A 23,218-nucleotide genomic window follows, 5' to 3' on the forward strand; every position below is an offset into this window, starting at 1 on the left:
GTGTGATGCAGAAGACTTGGCGTGATGCAGAAGACTTGGCGTGATGCAGAAGACTTGGCGTGATGCAGAAGACTTGGAGTGATGCAGAAGACTTGGAAGGCTTGGAAGACTTGGAAGACTTCGAAGACTTCGAAGACTTGGTGTGACGTTGATGACGTATAAGACCTTGAAGACTTGGCGTGACGTGGAAGACTTTGAAGACTTGGCGTGACTGACGTTGAAGACTTGGCGTGGCAGACGTTGAAGACTTGGCGTGGCTGACGTTGAAGACTTGGCGTGGCAGACGTTGAAGACTTGGCGTGGCAGACGTTGAAGACTTGGCGTGAGGTGAAGACTTGGTGTGATGCAGAAGACTTGGCGTGATGCAGAAGACTTGGCGTGATGCAGAAGACTTGGCGTGATGCAGAAGACTTGGAGTGATGCAGAAGACTTGGAAGGCTTGGAAGACTTGGAAGACTTCGAAGACTTCGAAGACTTGGTGTGACGTTGATGACGTATAAGACCTTGAAGACTTGGCGTGACGTGGAAGACTTTGAAGACTTGGCGTGACTGACGTTGAAGACTTGGCGTGGCAGACGTTGAAGACTTGGCGTGGCTGACGTTGAAGACTTGGCGTGGCAGACGTTGAAGACTTAGCATAGAAGACTTGGCACTTGGTCACAAGACACCACTGTGACAAAGCATGCAGACAACGGCAAACATTCAGCAAACAATGCTCTCACACCCGCGTGAGACAAACACCACTCCCTTATACCAACACTAATGACAATAACAGGACACACCTGGGAGACACAGCAGGGAGGGGGAACCAATCAGCAATACACATCAGGAAGGGAAGACACAAGCAGGTGGACAAGGTTAACATAACGAGACTGGGGAAGAAGACCGGAACACCAACAACCAACACTCACCAAAATAAAACAAAAACCCAACCCAAAAACCGAAACATGACAGTACCCCTCCACCAAGGGACGGCTCCCAGACGTCCCAAACACAAAACAAGCCAAAAAAGGGGAGGGCGGGGACGGGAACGGGAGCAAAACACAGCCCTCAACCAGGGTAGGAATAGGAGGACACAAGGGGGCGAAAAACGGCCTCACACAATGCCATAAACTCCGCATCCGGGGGTGGCCCAGGAGGAGGCAAAATCATCGGCCCAGAGGGCTGAAACTGGGGTGGCTCCGCCAAGGGCCGGTCCCCGTGGTGGGCCCGTCTTCTGCGCCGCCTGGCGCTAGGTCCCGGATTGGCCACCATGACCGCACTGCTTGGGGCGGACACCAGGCCCGGAGACTTTGATCGGGGCAGAGACGAGGAAGCTGGGGATTTGACCTGGGGCAGAGACGAGGAAACTTGAGACTTTGGCTGGGGCTGTGACGAGGAAGCTGGGGATTTGACCTGGGGCAGAGACGAGGAAAGTTGAGACTTTGGCTGGGGCTGTGACGAGGAAGCTGGGGATTTGACCTGGGGCAGAGACGAGGAAACTTGAGACTTTGGCTGGGGCTGTGACAAGGAAACTTGAGACTTGACTTGGGGCAGAGATGAGGAAGCGGGAGAAGGCGGCAACTCTGCCGTGACGAGGGGACCTGAGATGCCAATTGGCCGCGACGAGGGGACCTGAGACGCCAGGGGCTTAGGCTGCACAGGCGTTGCGGCCAGGGGCTGCGGAGGCAGCGGCACAGGCGTTGCGGCCAGGGGCTGCGGAGGCAGCGGCACAGGCGTTGCGGCCAGGGGCTGCGGAGGCAGCGGCACAGGCGTTGCGGCCAGGGGCTGCGGAGGCAGCGGCACAGGCGTTGCGGCCAGGGGCTGCGGAGGCAGCGGCACAGGCGTTGCGGCCAGGGGCTGCGGAGGCAGCGGCACAGGCGTTGCGGCCAGGGGCTGCGGAGGCAGCGGCACAGGCGTTGCGGCCAGGGGCTGCGGAGGCAGCGGCACAGGCGTTGCGGCCAGGGGCTGCGGAGGCAGCGGCACAGGCGTTGCGGCCAGGGGCTGCGGGGGCAGCGGCACAGGCGTTGCGGCCAGGGGCTGCGGGGGCAGCGGCACAGGCGTTGCGGCCAGGGGCTGCGGAGGCAGCGGCACAGGCGTTGCGGCCAGGGGCTGCGGCGGCAGCGGCACAGGCGAAGCGGCCAGGGGCTGCGGCGGCAGCGGCACAGGCGAAGCGGCCAGGGGCTGCGGCGGCAGCGGCACAGGCGAAGCGGCCAGGGGCTGCGGCGGCAGCGGCGCAGGCGAAGCGGCCAGGGGCTGCGGAGGCAGCGGCGCAGGCGAAGCGGCCAGGGGCTGCGGCGGCAGCGGCGCAGGCGAAGCGGCCTGGGGCTGCGGCGGCAGCGGCGCAGGCGAAGCGGCCTGGGGCTGCGGCGGCAGCGGCACAGGCAAAGAGGCCAGGGGCTGAAGCGGCACAGGCGTGGCATTTTTGGGCTGCCGAGGTGCCAGGACGAGGGCCTGGAGCCGGCGGGGCGCCGGAGCGGGGTCCTGAGGCCGGCAGGGCGCCGGAACGGGGTCCTGAGGCCGGCGCGGAGCCGGAACGAGGTCCTGGGTCCGGCGGGGAGCCGGAACGGGGACGCGAGGCCGGCGCGGAGCCGGAACGGGGACGAGAGGCCGGCGCGGAGCCGGAACGGGGTCCTGAGGCCGGCGCGGAGCCGGAACGGGAACTTGAATCCGGCGCGGAGCCGGAACGGGGTCCTGAGGCCGGCGCGGAGCAGGAACGGGGTCCTGAGGCCGGCGCGGAGCCGGAACGGGGACGAGAGGCCGGCGCGGAGCCGGAACGGGGACGAGAGGCCGGCGCGGAGCCGGAACGGGGACTTGGCGCTTCCGCTGGGTCCAGGTTGGTGAGAGCATTCTGTTACGGTGGGGGTGTGATGGACGGACCCAGAGGCGGAATAAACAGGCAGGGAGAAGTGGAATGACAGCAACTAGAATGACTTTATTGACTGTGGTGGGGAAGGACTGGACGAGACTGAAGTGGAGGAGACTGGGCTGGACGTGTACCCAGATCATGGCGAGGACTTGGCGTTGCGTGATGCAGAGACTTGGCGTGAGGCAGAGACTTGGCGTGAGGCAGAGACTTGGCGTGAGGCAGAGACTTGGCGTGAGGCAGAGACTTGGCGTGAGGCAGAGACTTGGCGTGAGGCAGAGACTTGGCGTGAGGCAGAGACTTGGCGTGAGGCAGAGACTTGGCGTGAGGCGAAGACTTGGTGTGATGCAGAAGACTTGGCGTGATGCAGAAGACTTGGCGTGATGCAGAAGACTTGGCGTGATGCAGAAGACTTGGCGTGATGCAGAAGACTTGGAGTGATGCAGAAGACTTGGAGTGATGCAGAAGACTTGGAAGGCTTGGAAGACTTGGAAGACTTCGAAGACTTGGTGTGACGTGGATGACGTATAAGACCTTGAAGACTTGGCGTGACGTGGAAGACTTTGAAGACTTGGCGTGACTGACGTTGAAGACTTGGCGTGGCTGACGTTGAAGACTTGGCGTGGCAGACGTTGAAGACTTGGCGTGGCTGACGTTGAAGACTTGGCGTGGCAGACGTTGAAGACTTGGCGTGAGGTGAAGACTTGGTGTGATGCAGAAGACTTGGCGTGATGCAGAAGACTTGGCGTGATGCAGAAGACTTGGCGTGATGCAGAAGACTTGGAGTGATGCAGAAGACTTGGAAGGCTTGGAAGACTTGGAAGACTTGGAAGACTTCGAAGACTTGGTGTGACGTGGATGACGTATAAGACCTTGAAGACTTGGCGTGACGTGGAAGACTTTGAAGACTTGGCGTGACTGACGTTGAAGACTTGGCGTGACTGACGTTGAAGACTTGGCGTGGCAGACGTTGAAGACTTGGCGTGGCTGACGTTGAAGACTTGGCGTGGCAGACGTTGAAGACTTAGCATAGAAGACTTGGCACTTGGTCACAAGACACCACTGTGACAAAGCATGCAGACAACGGCAAACATTCAGCAAACAATGCTCTCACACCCGCGTGAGACAAACACCACTCCCTTATACCAACACTAATGACAATAACAGGACACACCTGGGAGACACAGCAGGGAGGGGGAACCAATCAGCAATACACATCAGGAAGGGAAGACACAAGCAGGTGGACAAGGTTAACATAACGAGACTGGGGAAGAAGACCGGAACACCAACAACCAACACTCACCAAAATAAAACAAAAACCCAACCCAAAAACCGAAACATGACAAAATTAGAAAAATACCTGGAAGATAAAATTAAACAACTAACGGATGAATATGTATTAAACCCAAATAATCAAATATGGATAGAACTACAGAATATAAAAATACAGTTAGATAACATGTTATCTAAAAAGACAGAGTTTATAATACAACAGTTGAGATATAATAATTTTGAACATAATAATAAATCAGGTAAATTCCTGGCAAATCAACTTCAACGGAATCGGGAAAAATCTCTTATAACGGCTATTAAAGATATAAATGGTGAATGCACACAATCACCAGAAGAAATTAACCATATTTTTTATAACTATTATCGAAATCTATACACAGAAATTAATAGACCTAACCCTGAATATATTGAGGAATTCCTAAACAGCTTAAATATACCTCAGTTATCTATTGAACATAAAGATATTCTCGATACCCCGCTTACTATAGATGAGTTGTATCGTGCTTTAGACAGTATGCCTAATGGCAGAGCACCTGGTCCAGACGGCTTTCCGGCTATATTTTTTAAACATTTCTGGTTAATGTTTGCTCCATTATTTCTAAGAGTAGTAACTGAAATTAAAAGTAAAGGTGATATACGTCAAGATATGAATATAGCAGCAATTAAACTTTTATTAAAGCCAGAAAAAGACCCTACCCTCCCGTCAAGTTACCGACCGATATCACTAATTAATACCGATATTAAAATTATCGCTAAGGCCTTGGCATCTCGATTAGAGACGGTAATCTCGACAATTATTCATAGTGATCAAACAGGTTTTATTAAAGGTCGTCATTCTACTAATAATATTAGGAGACTCTTTAACTTGATTAGTATGTCACAGCGGTATGATAAAAAGGCAGTTGTTATTTCGCTGGATGCAGAAAAAGCATTCGATAAAGTTAACTGGTCCTTCCTCTTTGCTGTCTTAAATAAATTCGGCTTCGGGGAGTCATTCATTCAATGGGTCTCAATATTATATGATTCTCCTAAAGCTACAGTTACTACTAATGGGATTACATCACAGAGTTTTACTTTACAAAGGGGAACAAGACAAGGGTGCCCAATGTCTCCTTTATTATTTGCTATATTTATTGAGCCGCTTGCATTAGCTATACGTCAGGATAGACGGATCCAAGGAATCTACTCCGGGACAATAGAACATAAAATTAATCTATATGCCGATGATATATTACTCTATTTAGAAGAACCTGCTATCTCGCTAGGGGAAGCATTTAAATTAATAACTAAATTCTCTCACTTATCAGATTACTCTATTAACTGGACAAAATCAACATTATTACCTATTACAGAAAATTCATGGAATCCTACAAGTCAGGATCCACACTACTCCTTTCCTACAGGTAATTTAAAATACTTAGGTGTTAAAATTTCACCTAAGTTAACTGAATTAACTTCTTTAAATTTTCCACCATTATTGGATAGTATCCGTAGTGACCTGGAGCGCTGGAATAATCTTCCGATCTCTTTAATAGGACGGATAGCTACTATAAAAATGAAAGTTTTACCAAAGATTAATTATTTATTTTCAATGATTCCATTTAAACCTACGTCTAACTGGTTCCAATCGCTGGACTCTGCTATCATAAAATTCTATTGGAATAAAAAAAAAGCCAAAATTAGTCTATCTACTCTTCAGGAAAGTAAATCTAAAGGAGGTTTAGAGGCACCAAACTTTATGTACTATTATTTAGCTAATCAACTACAATATCTTGTGCTATGGACACAACCCAACAGAGATACTAACTGTTGGTTGGAATTGGAGCAGAAGGATTGTAATAATCTTAGACTGTCAGATTTACTCTTTATTACAAAATCAATAAGACGACATAATTGTTTTAAAAACCCAATGATAGCCGCCACCCTGACTGCCTGGTGGAAGGCATTAGAAATTACAAACTCCCAATTGGCGCCCTGTGGGCTCTCTCCCATTTGGCATAACCCCGACTTTCAACTTAATAATCAGTCGTTCCATTTAAGCCTATGGGAGCAGAAAGGAATTACACACCTTCATCATCTTTTCTCAGATAATAAGTTTATATCGTATACAAACTTGGTCCAGAAATATGAAATAAAAAAGGGAAATTTCTTACATTATCTGCAAGTTAAAAATATGGTTAAGAAACAAATCCCAACACTTCAGGATACGCTCCAACTGCCTGTCTTAGCTAAAGATATTATAAAGCTTTCTCCAACAACAATAAAGAAAATATCAAAAATATATAAGTTATTTTTATACACAAATAAAACGTATTTACCGACTTTAAAATGGGAAAAAGACTTGTCTATAGTTCCGGAACCAGACTTTTGGACCCAAATCTGTGAAAATGTATTTAAAATGACCAAACAGACAAATTTGCAACTTATCCAATATAAGATACTTCATAGAACATATATTACACAATATATGATGAAAAAAATGGGACTCTCTGACTCCGACATTTGTCTCCAGTGCTCACAAAACACTGCCGATACTTATCTTCATGCTTTATGGTCATGTACTCCAGTGCTGCATTTCTGGACTAAAATCTTGGAAAAGCTCGCTGATATATTAAACTGTAGGCTTCCTTTATCTCCAAGATTGTGTTTACTAGGTGACTTAACAATAACTGAGCTACCATGTAAACAATCTCAATCTATATTTATAGCCCTTACTATTGCTAAAAAAATAATCCTTGTCAATTGGAAAAATAAACAATCTCTAAATATCGACCACTGGTTAAACTTACTAATAAATTATATCTCAATGGAAAAAATCTCTGCCTTAAATAAAAATCAAGTATCAAGATTTAAACAAATATGGTCTATGTACATAGAATATTTTAATCTCAATTTGGCAACTTAATCCTGCCAAGATTCTGCCTGTTAACGAGAGCCACCACATCGTTACAACTTCTGTTTTCGCTGCTTCTGTATTTGGTATTTTGTATCTGATTGTTTTTATTTTTATATAGTCAGGAACCTAGTTGCTGCTAGTGGGCTCGAGCATACCACACTATACGACACTATACTCAATAACTCCTTAAGATCTATTTCTAGTGGGCACTAAGCATCAACACTTGGTGTTACTGCATGCTAATTAGTCAATTTTCTTGACGCCGTCCCCTGTGGTCGGGCGGGGGTGGTTCTAGTACTCTGGCGTGACGACCGGGGCCTCTCCCCACCGGGCTCGGTGTTCTGGTGTTCCGCCTTCTCCCCTGGTGCTTCCTCCTCTGCTTCCCCCCTCCCGCCGCTGTGCAAATCTCGCGCGGCTGGAGGTGGGGTGGGCACATCTTCCCTCTCTGCGCTGCTGCCCGGTGCCGGTTTCCGGGGGTGGGTGGGGGGGTTCTCGCGGGGGGCCGGGTTCGCGGGGGGGGGTGGCGGCCGTCGGGTGGGGGGTTGGGTGCTGGGGGTCGGGGTGTGTTCGGGGGTTTGGGGGTCGGGGGTGGTGGGGCCTGGGTCGTGGTGGATGGCGGGTTTGGGTGGGGTGCGGGGGGGTCGTGGGGGGATGGGGGCTGGGGACCGGTGGGGCGCTGTGGGGGCCCGCTGGGCCTCGTTCTGCGGCCTTGGGCTCGGGGGTGTGGGCCGGGGCTGGGGCGGGGGGGTTCCGGGTGTCTGGGTCGGCTCGCCGACCGGTGTCCGCTCGGGTGGCTTGGGGGTGGCCTTGGTGCTGCCGCGGCCTGGGGATTCCGGGGGGGGGGTGCTTGCTTTGCTGGACCGCGGTTGACGGCTTCTTTCTTTGGTGGTGGTCCTTATGCATGCCAGATCCGTCGCACCAGCATCTACTGAAACTCAACAGAAGTACCCTCTCCCTCCCACAGCCCCTTGAATCAGTTGGTGCTGGTGTCTGTGGTTCTCACTTTGCTTTATCTATCCTTCCCTCCTTCCTCTCTTTAGTTTTTCCTCTGGTCACTTGAGATCTTAATTTATTAGAAGTATGAGGTTTCTGGGGTTGGCATAAGACTCTGGTTTTGTAACCACGCAGGAGGGGTCTTGTTGGTGCTGGACTTCACTTTGATGGATTGGATGTACTGGCTTCTATGGATCTCACTCTGCCTTATCGATCCTTCCCTCCTTCCTCTCTTTAGTTTTTCCTCTGGGCTCTTGAGATCTCGCTAAATTTGCTGGAATTTAGAGGCTTCCGGGGTTGGCGTAAGACTTTGATTTTGTAATCATGGGGAAGGCAGGAAGTGTTTGGTCGGTGCTGGATTTCACTTTGATTTACCTTTCTTTTCTCTTTATTTCTTTTTTTTTCTGACCTTTTCTCTGGTCTCCTGACCATTTAAACCTCACGACTCTGGCAAATTTCTGAAGTACCTGGTTAAGGCGAAGGGTAATGGGATATTTATAAGGTTTTAGGTGAATGAATGAGTATAAATTTATACGTATTTGCACGCACGCACACGCACGCACGCGCACGCACGCAAACGTACGCAAACGCACACACGCAAACGCACGCACGCACGCAAACGCACGCACACATACACAAAAAAAAAAAAAAAAAAAAAGAAGACAATCCCATTGCTTGACATTGGGTGGCCCATGTGACAAGCCGGGTAGATTGCAAAGGAGCTGAATGTTTTAAAAAGCAGCTGACTGACGTCTTAAAGTAGGGCTTGTCCAGGATTTGAAACCGGGACCTCTCGCACCTTAAGCAAGAATCATACCACTAGACCAATGAGCCACACATAAAAAAAAACAGTCTATTTGCTTGACATTGGGTGGCCTATGTGACAAGCCGAATAGCTTCAAAAGTAGCTGAATGTTTGAAAAAGCAGCTGACTGACATCTTAAAGGAGGGCTTGTCCAGGATTTGAACCCGGGAGCTCTCGCACCCAAAGCAAGAATCATACCCCTAGACCAACAAGCCACGCAGGACAGAAGATAACCCCATTCCTTGACACTGGGTGGCCCATGTGACAAGCACAAAGTTTTAAAAAGCAGCTGACTGACGTTTTAAAGAAAGGCTCATCCGGGAGTTTGTCCGGGATTTTAAACCGGAACCTCTCGCACCCAAAGTGAGAATCATACATCGAGAAAAACAAGCCGCACAGGTAAGAAGATAACCCCATTCCTTGACATTGGTTGGCCCCTGTGACAAGCGCTGAGTGACAGGTGTTTTAAGGAAGGGCTCATCCGGGAGTTGAACCCGGTCCCTCTCACACCTAAGCAAGAATCATACCACTAGACCAACGAGCCACAGATCAAAGAAAGCAATCTAATTGCTTGACATTAGGTGGCACATGTGACAAGCCAAATTGCTTGAAAAGGAGCTGAATGTTTTAAAAAGCAGCTGATTGGCGTATTAAAGGAGGGCTTGTCCGGGATCTCTCACACCCAAAGCGAGAATCATAGCCCTAGACCAACAAGCCACGCAGGAAAGAAGATAACCCCATTCCTTGACACTGGGTGGCCCATGTGACAAGCACAAAGTTTTAAAAAGCAGCTGACTGACGTCTTAAAGTAGGGCTTGTCCGGGATTTGAACCCGGGACCTCTTGCACCCAAAGTGAGAATCATACGTCGAGAAAAACAAGCCGTACAGGTAAGAATTTAACCCCATTCCTTGACACTGGGTGGCCCATGTGACAAGCGCAAAGTTTTAAAAAGCAGCTGACTGACGTTTTAAAGAAAGGCTCATCCTGGAGTTGAACCGTGAACCTCTCGCAACCGAAGGGAGAATCATACATCGAGACAAGCAAGCCAAACAGAAACGGACACAATCCAATTGCTTGACATATGGTAGCCCATGTGACAAGCGCAGTTTTAAAAAGGAGCTGACTGACGTCTTAAAGCTGGGCTTGTCCGGGATTTGAACCCGGGATCTCTCGCATCCAAAGTGAGAATCATCCATCCATCCATCCATTTTCTTGACCGCTTATTCCTCACAAGGGTCGCGGGGGGTACTGGCGCCTATCTCAGCTGGCTCTGGGCAGTAGGCGGGGGACACCCTGGACTGGTTGCCAGCCAATCGCAGGGCACACAGAGACGAACAACCATCCACGCACACAAGCACACCTAGGGACAATTCCGAGCACCCAATTAACCTGCCGTGCATATCTTTGGAATGTGGGAGGAGACCGGAGTACCCGGAGAAGACCCACGCGGGCACGGGGAGAACATGCAAACTCCACCCAGGAAGGCCGGAGCCTGGACTCGAACCGGAGCTCTCAGAACAAGGAGGCGGACGTGCTAACCACTCTTCCACCGTGCCGCCAACCTGAGAATCATACGTCGAGAAAAACAAGCCGCACAGTTAAGAATTTAACCCCATTCCTTGACATTGGGTGGCCCCTGTGACAAGCGCTGAGTGACGGGTGTTTTAAAGAAAGTCTCATCCGAGAGTTGAACCCAGGACCTCTCGCACCCTAAGCGAGAATCATACCACTAGACCAACAAGCCACACAGTAAAGACAATTGTCTAATTGCTTGACATTGGGTGGCCCATGTGACAAGCCGAGCAGCTTGAAAAGGAGCTGAATGTTTAAAAAAGCAGCTGACTGACGTCTTAAAGTAGGGCTTGTCCAGGATTTGAAACCGGGACCTCTCGCACCGTAAGCAAGAATCATACCACTAGACCAACGAGACACACATCAAAAATAACAGTCTATTTGCTTGACATTGGGTGGCCTATGTGACAAGCAGAATAGCTTCAAAAGGAGCTGAATGTTTGAAAAAGCAGCTGACTGACATCTTAAAGGTGGGCTTGTCCAGGATTTGAACCCGGGACCTCTCGCACCCAAAGCAAGAATCATACCCCTAGACCAAAAAGCCGCACAGGTCAGAATTTAACCCCATTCCTTGACATTGGGTGGCCCATGTGACAAGCGCAAATTTTTTGAAAAGCAGCTGACTGATGGATGCTTTTAAGAAGGGCTCGTCGGGGATTCAAAACCGGGACCTCTCGCACCCAAAGCAAGAATCATACCCATAGACCAACAACCCAAACAGGGAAGAGGATAACCCCATTCCTTGACATTGGGTGGCCCATGTGCCAAGCGCTGAGTGACGGGTGTTTTAAAGACGTGCTCATCCAGGAGTTGAACCCGTGACCTCTCACACCCTAAGCGAGAATCATACGACTCGACCAACAAGCCAAACATCAAAGACACCTGTCTAATTGCTTGACATTGGGTGGCCTATGTGACAAGCCAAGCTGCTGAATGTTTTAAAAGCAGCTGACTGACGTCTTACAGAAGGGCTTGTCCGGGAGTTGAACCCGGGACCTGTCGCACCCGAAGCGAGAATCATACCCCTAGACCAACAACATTGGGTGGCCCGTGTGACAAGCGCAAAGTTTTAAAAATCAGCTGACTGACGTCTTTAAGCAGGGCTTGTCCGGGATTTAGGCCCGGGACCTCTCGCACCCAAAGTGAGAATCATCCATCGAGAAAAACAAGCCGCACAGAAAAGGACAAAATACAATTGCTTGACATTTGGTAACCCATGTGACAAGCGCAGTTTTAAAATGCAGCTGCCTGACATCTTAAAGCAGGGCTTGACCAGGAGTTGAACCCGGGACCTCTCGCACCCTAAGCGAGAATGATACGACTAGACCAACCAGCCACACATCAAAGACAACAATCTAATTGCTTGACATTGGGTGGCCCATGTGACAAGCCGAATTGATGGAAAAGGAGCTGAATTTTGTAAAAAGCAGCTGACTGATGTCTTAAAGGAGGGCTTGTCCGGGATTTGAACCCGGGACCTCTCACACCCAAAGTGAGAATCATACCCCTAGACCAACAAGCCACGCAGGAAAGAAGATAACCACATTCCTTGACACTGGGTGGCCCATGTGACAAGCAAAAAGTTTTAAAAAGCAGATGACTGACGTCTTAAAGCGGGGCTTGTCCGGGATTTGAACCCGGGACCTCTCGAACCCAAAGTGAGAATCATACGTCGAGAAAAACAAGCCGCACAGGTCAGAATTTAACCCCATTCCTTGACATTGGGTGGCCCATGTGACAAGCGCAAAGTTTTAAAAAGCAGCTGACTGACGTCTTAAAGGAGGGGTTGTCCGGGATTTGAACCCGGGTCCTCTCACACCCAAAGCTAGAATCATACCCCTAGACCAACAAGCCACGCAGGTAAGAAGATAACCACATTCCTTGACACTGGGTGGCCCATGTGACAAGCAAAAAGTTTTAAAAAGCAGCTGACTGACGTCTTAAAGCAGGGCTTGTCCGGGATTTGAACCCGGGACCTCTCACACCCAAAGTGAGAATCATACGTCGAGAAAAACAAGCCGCACAGGTAAGAATTTAACCCCATTCCTTGACATTGGGTGGCCCATGTGACAAGCGCAAATTTTTTGAAAAGCAGCTGACTGATGGATGCTTTTAAGAAGGGCTCGTCGGGGATTCAAAACCGGGACCTCTCGCTCCCAAAGCAAGAATCATACCCATAGACCAACAACCCAAACAGGAAAGAGGATAACCCCATTCCTTGACACTGGGTGGCCCATGTGACAAGCGCAAAGTTTTAAAAAGCAGCTGACTGACATTTTAAAGAAAGGCTCATCCAGGAGTTGAACCCTGAACCTCTCACACCCAAAGCAAGAGTCATACATCTAGACAAACAAGCCAAACAGAAAAGGACACAATCCAATTCCTTGACATTGGGTGGCCCATGTGACAAGCCGAGCAGCTTGAAAAGGAGCTGAATGTTTAAAAAAGCAGCTGACTGACGTCTTAAAGTAGGGCTTGTCCAGGATTTGAAACCGGGACCTCTCGCACCGTAAGCAAGAATCATACCACTAGACCAACGAGACACACATCAAAAATAACAGTCTATTTGCTTGACATTGGGTGGCCTATGTGACAAGCAGAATAGCTTCAAAAGGAGCTGAATGTTTGAAAAAGCAGCTGACTGACATCTTAAAGGTGGGCTTGTCCAGGATTTGAACCCGGGACCTCTCGCACCCAAAGCAAGAATCATACCCCTAGACCAAAAAGCCTCACAGGTCAGAATTTAACCCCATTCCTTGACATTGGGTGGCCCATGTGACAAGCGCAAATTTTTTGAAAAGCAGCTGACTGATGGATGCTTTTAAGAAGGGCTCGTCGGGGATTCAAAACCGGGACCTCTCGCACCCAAAGCAAGAATCATACCCATAGACCAACAACCCAAACAGGGAAGAGGATAACCCCATTCCTTGACATTGGGTGGCCCATGTGCCAAGCGCTGAGTGACGGGTGTTTTAAAGACGTGCTCATCCAGGAGTTGAACCCGTGACCTCTCACACCCTAAGCGAGAATCATACGACTCGACCAACAAGCCAAACATCAAAGACACCTGTCTAATTGCTTGACATTGGGTGGCCTATGTGACAAGCCAAGCTGCTGAATGTTTTAAAAGCAGCTGACTGACGTCTTACAGAAGGGCTTGTCCGGGAGTTGAACCCGGGACCTGTCGCACCCGAAGCGAGAATCATACCCCTAGACCAACAACATTGGGTGGCCCGTGTGACAAGCGCAAAGTTTTAAAAATCAGCTGACTGACGTCTTTAAGCAGGGCTTGTCCGGGATTTAGGCCCGGGACCTCTCGCACCCAAAGTGAGAATCATCCATCGAGAAAAACAAGCCGCACAGAAAAGGACAAAATACAATTGCTTGACATTTGGTAACCCATGTGACAAGCGCAGTTTTAAAATGCAGCTGCCTGACATCTTAAAGCAGGGCTTGACCAGGAGTTGAACCCGGGACCTCTCGCACCCTAAGCGAGAATGATACAACTAGACCAACCAGCCACACATCAAAGACAACAATCTAATTGCTTGACATTGGGTGGCCCATGTGACAAGCCGAATTGATGGAAAAGGAGCTGAATTTTGTAAAAAGCAGCTGACTGATGTCTTAAAGGAGGGCTTGTCCGGGATTTGAACCCGGGACCTCTCACACCCAAAGTGAGAATCATACCCCTAGACCAACAAGCCACGCAGGAAAGAAGATAACCACATTCCTTGACACTGGGTGGCCCATGTGACAAGCAAAAAGTTTTAAAAAGCAGCTGACTGACGTCTTAAAGCGGGGCTTGTCCGGGATTTGAACCCGGGACCTCTCGAACCCAAAGTGAGAATCATACGTCGAGAAAAACAAGCCGCACAGGTCAGAATTTAACCCCATTCCTTGACATTGGGTGGCCCATGTGACAAGCGCAAAGTTTTAAAAAGCAGCTGACTGACGTCTTAAAGGAGGGCTTGTCCGGGATTTGAACCCGGGACCTCTCACACCCAAAGCGAGAATCATACCCCTAGACCAACAAGCCACGCAGGTAAGAAGATAACCACATTCCTTGACACTGGGTGGCCCATGTGACAAGCAAAAAGTTTTAAAAAGCAGCTGACTGACATTTTAAAGAAAGGCTCATCCAGGAGTTGAACCCTGAACCTCTCACACCCAAAGCAAGAGTCATACATCTAGACAAACAAGCCAAACAGAAAAGGACACAATCCAATTCCTTGACATTGGGTGGCCCATGCGACAAGGGCTGAGTGACGGGGGTTTTATAGAAGTGCTCATCCGGGAGTTGAACCCGGGACCTCTCGCACCCTAAGCGAGAATCATACGACTAGACCAACAAGCCAAACAGCAAAGACAACTGTCGAATTGCTTGACATTGGGTGGCCTATGTGACAAGGCAAGCAGCTGAATGTTTTAAAAGCAGCTGGCTGACGTCTTACAGAAGGGCTTGTCCGGTAGTTGAACCCGGGAGCTCTCGCACCCGAAGCGAGAATCATACCCCTAGACCAACAAGCCATGCAGGAAATAAGATAACCCCATTCCTTGACATTCGGTGGCCCATGTGACAAGCGCAAAGTCTTTGAAATGCAGCTGACTGATGGATGCTTTTCAGAAGGGCTTGTTGGCGATTCGAACCCGGGATCTCTCGCCCCCAAAGCAAGAATCATACACACAGACCAGCAACCTAAACAGGAACGAAGATAACCCCATTCCTTGACATTGGGTGGCCCCTGTGACAAGCGCTGAGTGACGGGTGTTTCAAAGATAGGGCTCATCCGGGACTTGAACCCGGGACCTCTCGCACCCAAAGCGAGAATCATACCCCTAGACCAAAAAGCCACGCAGGAAAGAAGATAACCCTATTCCTTGACACTGGGTGGCCCATGTGACAAGCGCAAAGTTTTAAAAAGCAGCTGACTGACGTCTTAAAGCGGTGCTTGTCCGGGATTTGAACCCGGGACCTCTCGCACCCAAAGTGAGAATCATCCGTCGAGAAAAACAAGCCGCACAGAAAAGTACAAAATTCAATTGCTTGACATTTGGTAACCCATGTGACAAGCGCAGTTTTAAAATGCAGCTGCCTGACATCTTAAAGAAGGGTTTGTCCGGGAGTTGAACCAGGGACCTCTCACACCCTAAGCGAGAATCATATGACTAGACCAACAAGCCACACATCAAAGGCAACAATCTAATTGCTTGACATTGGGTGGCCCATGTGACAAGCCGAATTGATGGAAAAGGAGCTGAATGTTGTAAAAAGGAGCTGACTGACGTCTTAAAGGAGGGCTTCTCCGGGATTTGAACCCGGGACCTCTCACACCCAAAGTGAGAATCATACCCCTAGACCAACAAACCACACAGTAAAGAAGATAACCACATTCCTTGACACTGGGTGGCCCATGTGACAAGCGCAAAGTTTTAAAAAGCAGCTGACTGACGTCTTTAAGCAGGGCTTGTCTGGGATTTGAACCTGGGACCTCTCGCACCCAAAGTGAGAATCACCCGTCGAGAAAAATAGGCCGCACAGAAAAGGACAAAATACAATTGCTTGACATTTGGTAACCCATGTGACAAGCGCAGTTTTAAAATGCAGCTGCCTGACATCTTAAAGCAGGGCTTGTCCGGGAGTTGAACCCGGGACCTCTCGCACCCAAAGTGAGAATCATACGTCGAGAAAAACAAGCCGCACAGGTAAGAATTTAACCCCATTCCTTGACATTGGGTGGCCCATGTGACAAGCGCAAATTCTTTGAAAAGCAGCTGACTGACGGATGCGTTTAAGAAGGGCTTGTTGGGGATTCGAACCCAGGATCTCTCGCACCCAAAGCAAGAATCATACCCACAGACCAACAACCCAAACAGGAACGAAGATAATAGGCCGTCAGGTCACACACGTTTTCGTTCAGTTTCGCTCCACTACCAGGGGCACTAAATAATCTTTACTTCATAAAATAGATTTATTAGTAGTAAGTAAGAATCCGTGGAGTTCACCCTCTGAAAACCTGCCAATTTTGTGTTTTCGGTGGTGAAACCCCGGCACTATTTTGCGATGAGGCGCAGTGATCTCTCGTGTGGGCGTAGTGCCATTAGGTCGGTAGTGGTGTGATTTAGGTCACATGAGCCAATCAGGTAGCTGCTGCTTTCTCCTCACCATAGCAACCGCATATCAAAAATGGCGACCACAACGTCGGAGAGCGAAGAAGAGCGAAAGGAGAAAAAAAGTTAAAAAGAAAGTGGTGAAAAAACTTCGTTCCCGTTCAGGTTTGCCCATCGCTTCAGCTGGCCCCGTCCTTCCAGCCATCTGCTTCATTTGTAAAAATAAATTTCAAAGTATACTCGTCTGGGATTGGAAGGCACACGGAAGAGGGATCATCTCGCCAAAGCAGAAACATTGTCAGCAGGTATGTGCTACACACACGCGTGCCCATTTCTGTTATAATGTGACCGATATTTAGTATAGGGATGAAAATAATTTGTTGCTAGGTTAAGTTTTAAGGCTATAGTTTATTAAAAAGGCGAGCTGCTGAATGATTTATCGAGTGAATCCAACAGTTGTTACCAAACTCGAGTTACCTGTGCCCATCAGTCATAATAGAGTCACAGCTACACACTCCCTTTTCCCCAAACTCTCATCAACCTCAACAAACACTTTACTTTACTTAAATCGGTGATGTGCATATACTGTAAAGAGGTGATGTGACAATAACACTTATAATGTAATTCTTTTTTGTCTAAAGGCGGGTTGGTTGCTGCAGGCCGCTGAGATGAAGAAAGACTGTTCCATTCTTCTGCATATTCAAGACAAAAGACTGTGTCACAATGGAGGTGCAGTTTTGTTTCAGAGATTACACAAGGTTCTTAAAGTCAACAGAAACAGCAACCAGGGACGAACAAATGTGAGTTGTTACATTGCACTATTTCATTGTCACTTTGCTAAAATTACACATTTCAAAAGTAAAGCATTGGTCAGCAATATGTCACTTGTATTCTGTTTACATTTCGAGACAGCATTAATTAGAAAGCATGACTGCACATATTAAGTGAGTGTGTGTGTGTTTTAGACAACCCAATGCTGAGAGCTACAAATTCTTTTTGTGAACAAGTAATCCGTCAAAGGATTATAGTTGACAAAGATGTGATGAGAATGGACAAGCTAAGGGGTTTGTGAACAGTGTTAATAAACACGGGGATCTTGATGCTTCAGACTACAGGTAACATATAAATCTTCACATTGAAACACATTATCTGAAATCTATGGGGAGAGATTTGTCTAAAATCTCACTGTTTCAGAGAAAAATAGTTTGCTGACAAGCTCAATTTAAGTTAAAAATAAATAAATAAATAGAATTGATTCTCTAAAAATGAAAACCAGTTGGTTGTTAATTATTACATGCAAATGTGTTTTTTTGTCTTCTGTATTTATAATTGTTCTTTGACCAAGAAAGTATATAGGCCTATAGGTATATTTGTATTTCTATCCAAATATACGATTATTCACTAGAATTTTCAGTAAGATATCCAAATACCAAAATATTCGATAGCTGCAGCACTAATAATACTAATTTTGAGTTGTGGCACGCCCACACGAGTTATTTTACCACACACCCATGTCAAAACTAGCTTACTGCACACACACTGCACCCCAACTTCAAATTTTTGCGAACGTCATAATAATAATAACAATAATAATAATACTAATAATAATATATTATAAATTTTGTTGGATCCAAAAGCAACTTACATAATTATAGTTTCATATGATTGTAATTGTCTTATTGTCAAATGTTTAAATATTTTCTTGATTTGAACAAAATATAATTGTTTTGAATAATCTTGATTTCAATTATTACCAAAATAATTGTGATGATTATTTTTTTCCATAATAGAGCAGCCCTAGTCTGATGTGAATATGTGTATCTTGTGCTCATCTTTCCCTTTAATTTTCTATTTCAGGCAGGATATACTGAAACGAAGATTGAGGTGTGATTTCCCCCAGCTGGTTTTTCACACCCCTTTCCAGCAACAACTCTGAAATGGTTTTTGTAGAGATATTATCAACAACTGACAAACTTTTAGACAGGGTGCCTCACTCATCAGATACATCAACTACTGAGTCTACTGATGTAAGCCAAGAAAGTGACACTAACACATGGCTGGTACAACATCAGGTTGGAAAATGACAGGGCATACGAGGACACTTTACAGTGCAGGGCTGTAAAATTTATGTAAAATCTGCCATTTTTTTGTTTCTTATCAAGATGTTAACTCTCCATTTTAACACTTTTCAAGCAAAAATAAAAATGTCTGTATTCCATTTTTCCACAACACAGACCTTTGTTAAATTGGTCTGCCAAAAAAAGAGAGCTGTTCCAATGAAGTTCCAAAGGTTTTATTGTGAATGCACATTTGATTTTTATTTTATTTATTTATTTTTTTATTAATATTTTTTGGGTGGGGGGGCGGGGGGTATAAATGACATGCTGTGATGACACAATCTGATACTTTAATAAATATTCTATATGTTATAATAATCTGGGCTCTGAATGCATCTATTTTCATCTAGTCCATTTTGCCTTGTTCCAGGTTTGTGGTGCATTGTGGTATTTTTGGCCGATGTATGCTGCTTCTTGTGTACCTTTCATTACGTAATAGGTTGTGAATTGTTTTCATATATGAATACTAAACATAGCTAAATGTAACATCCGTGTGCTGGTTTCACTTCTAGTTGAAGCGTTTTTTGTTTTTTTGGCACAAATTTAATATATTTAATTATCTAAATTCACATGATTGCACAAAACCACCAATACTTGTTTCTGATGTTAGGTACATGTATTCATAACATCTGGGAATGATTTTCTGTTGCCAAATTTAATGTAAGACGTTTTACAACCAAAAACTGCAGCACAAGATTTTCGTTTTTTGTTATTTACCTATATATGCATTTCTGGCTTGTGACAAAATTGGGGCAGTAAAACATTGGGTGAACTTTTAACCCAAAGTTCAGAAGGGTATTATCTATCAAAATATGCATTGAACAAGTAGTGCCCAGACAGTGGACCGAAACTCATTTTCTAGGTACTTTTTGAGGGTTCACCCCACAGCCTATAACCCCATTCCTTGACATTAGGTGGCCCCTGTGACAAACGCTGAGTGATGGGTGTTTCAAAGAAGTGCTCATCCGGGACTTGAACCCGGGACCTCTCGCACTCTAAGCGAGAATCATACCACTAGACCAGTGGTGGGCAAACTTGGTCCTCGAGGGCCGGAGTCCTGCAGATTTTGGATGTTTCCCTGCTCCAATGCAGCTGATTCCAATCAGCAGGATCATTATCAGGTTTGCAGAGCTTGCTAAAGAGCTGATCATATATCAGCTGTGTTGGAGATAAATATCCAAAACTTTCAGGACTCCAGCCCTCGACCGAGTTTGCCCACCCCTGCACTAGACCAACGAGCCACACATCAAAGAAAACAATCTAATTGCTTGACATTGGGTGGCCCATGTGACAGGCCGAATTGATGGAAAAGGAGCTGAATGTTGGAAAAAGCAGCTGACTGGCGTCTTAAAGGAGGGCTTGTCCGGGATTTGAACCCGGGACCTCTCGCACCCAAAGTGAGAATCATCCGTCGAGAAAAACAAGCCGCACAGAAAAGGACAAAATACAATTGCTTGACATTTGGTAACCCATGTGATAAGTGCAGTTTTGAAATGCAGCTGCCTGACATCTTAAAGCCGGGCTTGTCCAGGAGTTGAACCCGGGACCTCTCACACCCTAAGTGTGAATCATACGACTAGCCCAACGAGCCACACATCAAAGACAACAATCTAATTGCTTGACATTGGGTGGCCCATGTGACAGGCCGAATTGATGGAAAAGGAGCTGAATGTTGTAAAAAGCAGCTGACTGACGTCTGAAAGGAGGGCTTGTCCGGGATTTGAACCCGGGACCTCTCACACCCAAAGCGAGAATCATACCCCTAGACCAACAAGCCACGCAGTAAAGAAGATAACCACATTCCTTGACATTGGGTGGCCCATGTGACAAGCGCAGTTTTGAAATGCAGCTGCCTGACATCTTAAAGCCGGGCTTGTCCAGAAGTTGAACCCGGGACCTCTCACACCCTAAGCGAGAATCATACCCCTAGACCAACAAGCCACACAGTAAAGAAGATAACCACATTCCTTGACACTGGGTGGCCAATGTGACAAGCAAAAAGTTTTAAAAAGCAGCTGACTGACGTCTTAAAGCAGGGCTTGTCCGGGATTTGAACCCGGGACCTCTCGCACCCAAAGTGAGAATCATACGTCGAGAAAAACAAGCCGCACAGGTCAGAATTTAACCCCATTCCTTGACATTGGGTGGCCCATGTGACAAGCGCAAAGTTTTAAAAAGCAGCTGACTGACGTCTTTAAGTAGGGCTTGTCTGGGATTTGAACCCGGGACCTCTCGCACCCAAAGTGAGAATCATCCGTCGAGAAAAACAAGCCGCACAGAAAAGGACAAAATACAATTGCTTGACATTTGGTAACCAATGTGACAAGTGCAGTTTTAATATGCCGCTGCCTGACATCTTAAAGCCGGGCTTGTCCAGGAGTTGAACCCGGGACCTCTCACACCCAAAGCGAGAATCATACCCCTAGACCAACAAGCCACACAGTAAAGAAGATAACCACATTCCTTGACACTGGGTGGCCAATGTGACAAGCAAGTAGTTTTAAAAAGCAGCTGACTGACGTCTTAAAGCAGGGCTTGTCCGGGATTTTAACCCGGGACCTCTCACACCCAAAGTGAGAATCATACGTCGAGAAAAACAAGCCGCACAGGTAAGAATTTAACCCCATTCCTTGACATTGGGTGGCCCATGTGACAAGCGCAGTTTTGAAATGCAGCTGCCTGACATCTTAAAGCCGGGGTTGTCCAGGAGTTGAACCCGGGACCTCTCACACCCTAAGCGTGAATCATACGACTAGACCAACTAGCCACACATCAAAGACAACAATCTAATTGCTTGACATTGGGTGGCCCATGTGACAGGCCGAATTGATGGAAAAGGAGCTGAATGTTGTAAAAAGCAGCTGACTGACGTCTGAAAGGAGGGCTTGTCCGGGATTTGAACCCGGGACCTCTCACACCCAAAGCGAGAATCATACCCCGAGACCAACAAGCCACGCAGTAAAGAAGATAACCACATTCCTTGACAATGGGTGGCCAATGTGACAAGCAAAAAGTTTTAAAAAGCAGCTGACTGACGTCTTAAAGCAGGGCTTGTCCGGGATTTGAACCCGGGACCTCTCGCACCCAAAGTGAGAATCATACGTCGAGAAAAACAAGCCGCACAGGTCAGAATTTAACCCCATTCCTTGACATTGGGTGGCCCATGTGACAAGCGCAAAGTTTTAAAAAGCAGCTGACTGACGTCTTTAAGCAGGGCTTGACGGGATTTGAACCCGGGACCTCTCGCACCCAAAGTGAGAATCATCCGTCGAGAAAAACAAGCCGCACAGAAAAGGACAAAATACAATTGCTTGACATTTGGTAACCCATGTGACAAGTGCAGTTTTAAAATGCAGCTGCCTGACATCTTAAAGCCGGGCTTGTCCAGGAGTTGAACCCGGGACCTCTCACACCCTAAGCGTGAATCATACGACTAGACCAGAGGTGGGCAAACTCAGTCCTTGAGGATCGGAGTCCTGCAGGTTTTGATGTTTCCCTTCTCCAATAAAGCTGATATATGATCAGCTCATCAGCAAGCTCTGCATGAGCCTGATAACGATCCTGTTGATTGGAATCAGCTGCGTTGGAGCAGGGAAACATCCAAAACCTGCAGGACTCTGGCCTTCGAGGGCCGAGTTTGCCCACCACTGGACTAGACCAACGAACCACACATCAAAGACAACAATCTAATTGCTTGACATTGGGTGGCCCATGTGACAGGCCGAATTGATGGAAAAGGAGCTGAATGTTGTAAAAAGCAGCTGACTGACGTCTTAAAGGAGGGCTTGTCCGGGATTTGAACCCCGGACCTCTCACACCCAAAGCGAGAATCATACCCCTAGACTAACAAGCCACACAGTAAAGAAGATAACCACATTCCTTGACACTGGGTGGCCAATGTGACAAGCAACTAGTTTTAAAAAGCAGCTGACTGACGTCTTAAAGCAGGGCTTGTCCGGGATTTTAACCCGGGACATCTCACACCCAAAGTGAGAATCATACGTCGAGAAAAACAAGCCGCACAGGTAAGAATTTAACCCCATTCCTTGACATTGGGTGGCCCATGTGACAAGCGCAGTTTTGAAATGCAGCTGCCTGACATCTTAAAGCCGGGATTGTCCATGAGTTGAACCCGGGACCTCTCACACCCTAAGCGTGAATCATACGACTAGACCAACTAGCCACACATCAAAGACAACAATCTAATTGCTTGACATTGGGTGGCCCATGTGACAGGCCGAATTGATGGAAAAGGAGCTGAATGTTGTAAAAAGCAGCTGACTGACGTCTGAAAGGAGGGCTTGTCCGGGATTTGAACCCGGGACCTCTCACACCCAAAGCGAGAATCATACCCCTAGACCAACAAGCCACACAGTAAAGAAGATAACCACATTCCTTGACACTGGGTGGCCAATGTGACAAGCAAAAAGTTTTAAAAAGCAGCTGACTGACGTCTTAAAGCAGGGCTTGTCCGGGATTTTAACCCGGGACCTCTCACACCCAAAGTGAGAATCATACGTCGAGAAAAACAAGCCGCACAGGTAAGAATTTAACCCCATTCCTTGACATTGGGTGGCCCATGTG

General features: G+C 47.5%; 1 protein-coding gene, 1 long non-coding RNA gene and 9 other non-coding genes across 11 annotated transcripts in view; 1 reads left to right on the forward strand and 10 right to left on the reverse strand.

Annotated features, from left to right (window-relative positions):
- The window catches only part of gcat (glycine C-acetyltransferase), a 65,785-nt gene that overhangs the window by 12,953 nt on the left and 29,614 nt on the right, over positions 1 to 23,218 (reverse strand). The gene's annotated exons all lie outside the window — the stretch shown is intronic.
- Positions 11,857 to 11,928, reverse strand: trnap-ugg (transfer RNA proline (anticodon UGG)). The gene has a single exon. It is a non-coding gene; the product is annotated as a tRNA-Pro (tRNA).
- trnap-ugg (transfer RNA proline (anticodon UGG)) lies at positions 14,042 to 14,113 on the reverse strand. The gene has a single exon. It is a non-coding gene; the product is annotated as a tRNA-Pro (tRNA).
- On the reverse strand, positions 14,374 to 14,445 carry trnap-ugg (transfer RNA proline (anticodon UGG)). Its single transcript has one exon. It is a non-coding gene; the product is annotated as a tRNA-Pro (tRNA).
- Positions 15,189 to 15,260, reverse strand: trnap-ugg (transfer RNA proline (anticodon UGG)). Its single transcript has one exon. It is a non-coding gene; the product is annotated as a tRNA-Pro (tRNA).
- LOC144005917 (uncharacterized) lies at positions 16,305 to 18,824 on the forward strand. The gene is made up of 3 exons (XR_013279701.1): positions 16,305 to 16,822; positions 17,159 to 17,317; positions 18,375 to 18,824. It is a non-coding gene; the product is annotated as an uncharacterized LOC144005917 (long non-coding RNA).
- trnap-ugg (transfer RNA proline (anticodon UGG)) lies at positions 20,340 to 20,411 on the reverse strand. The gene has a single exon. It is a non-coding gene; the product is annotated as a tRNA-Pro (tRNA).
- On the reverse strand, positions 21,000 to 21,071 carry trnap-ugg (transfer RNA proline (anticodon UGG)). Its single transcript has one exon. It is a non-coding gene; the product is annotated as a tRNA-Pro (tRNA).
- On the reverse strand, positions 21,516 to 21,587 carry trnap-ugg (transfer RNA proline (anticodon UGG)). The gene has a single exon. It is a non-coding gene; the product is annotated as a tRNA-Pro (tRNA).
- trnap-ugg (transfer RNA proline (anticodon UGG)) lies at positions 22,416 to 22,487 on the reverse strand. The gene has a single exon. It is a non-coding gene; the product is annotated as a tRNA-Pro (tRNA).
- Positions 22,932 to 23,003, reverse strand: trnap-ugg (transfer RNA proline (anticodon UGG)). Its single transcript has one exon. It is a non-coding gene; the product is annotated as a tRNA-Pro (tRNA).

Source organism: Festucalex cinctus, chromosome 1 (genome assembly GCF_051991245.1).
Source record: "Festucalex cinctus isolate MCC-2025b chromosome 1, RoL_Fcin_1.0, whole genome shotgun sequence".
NCBI lineage: Eukaryota > Metazoa > Chordata > Actinopteri > Syngnathiformes > Syngnathidae > Festucalex > Festucalex cinctus.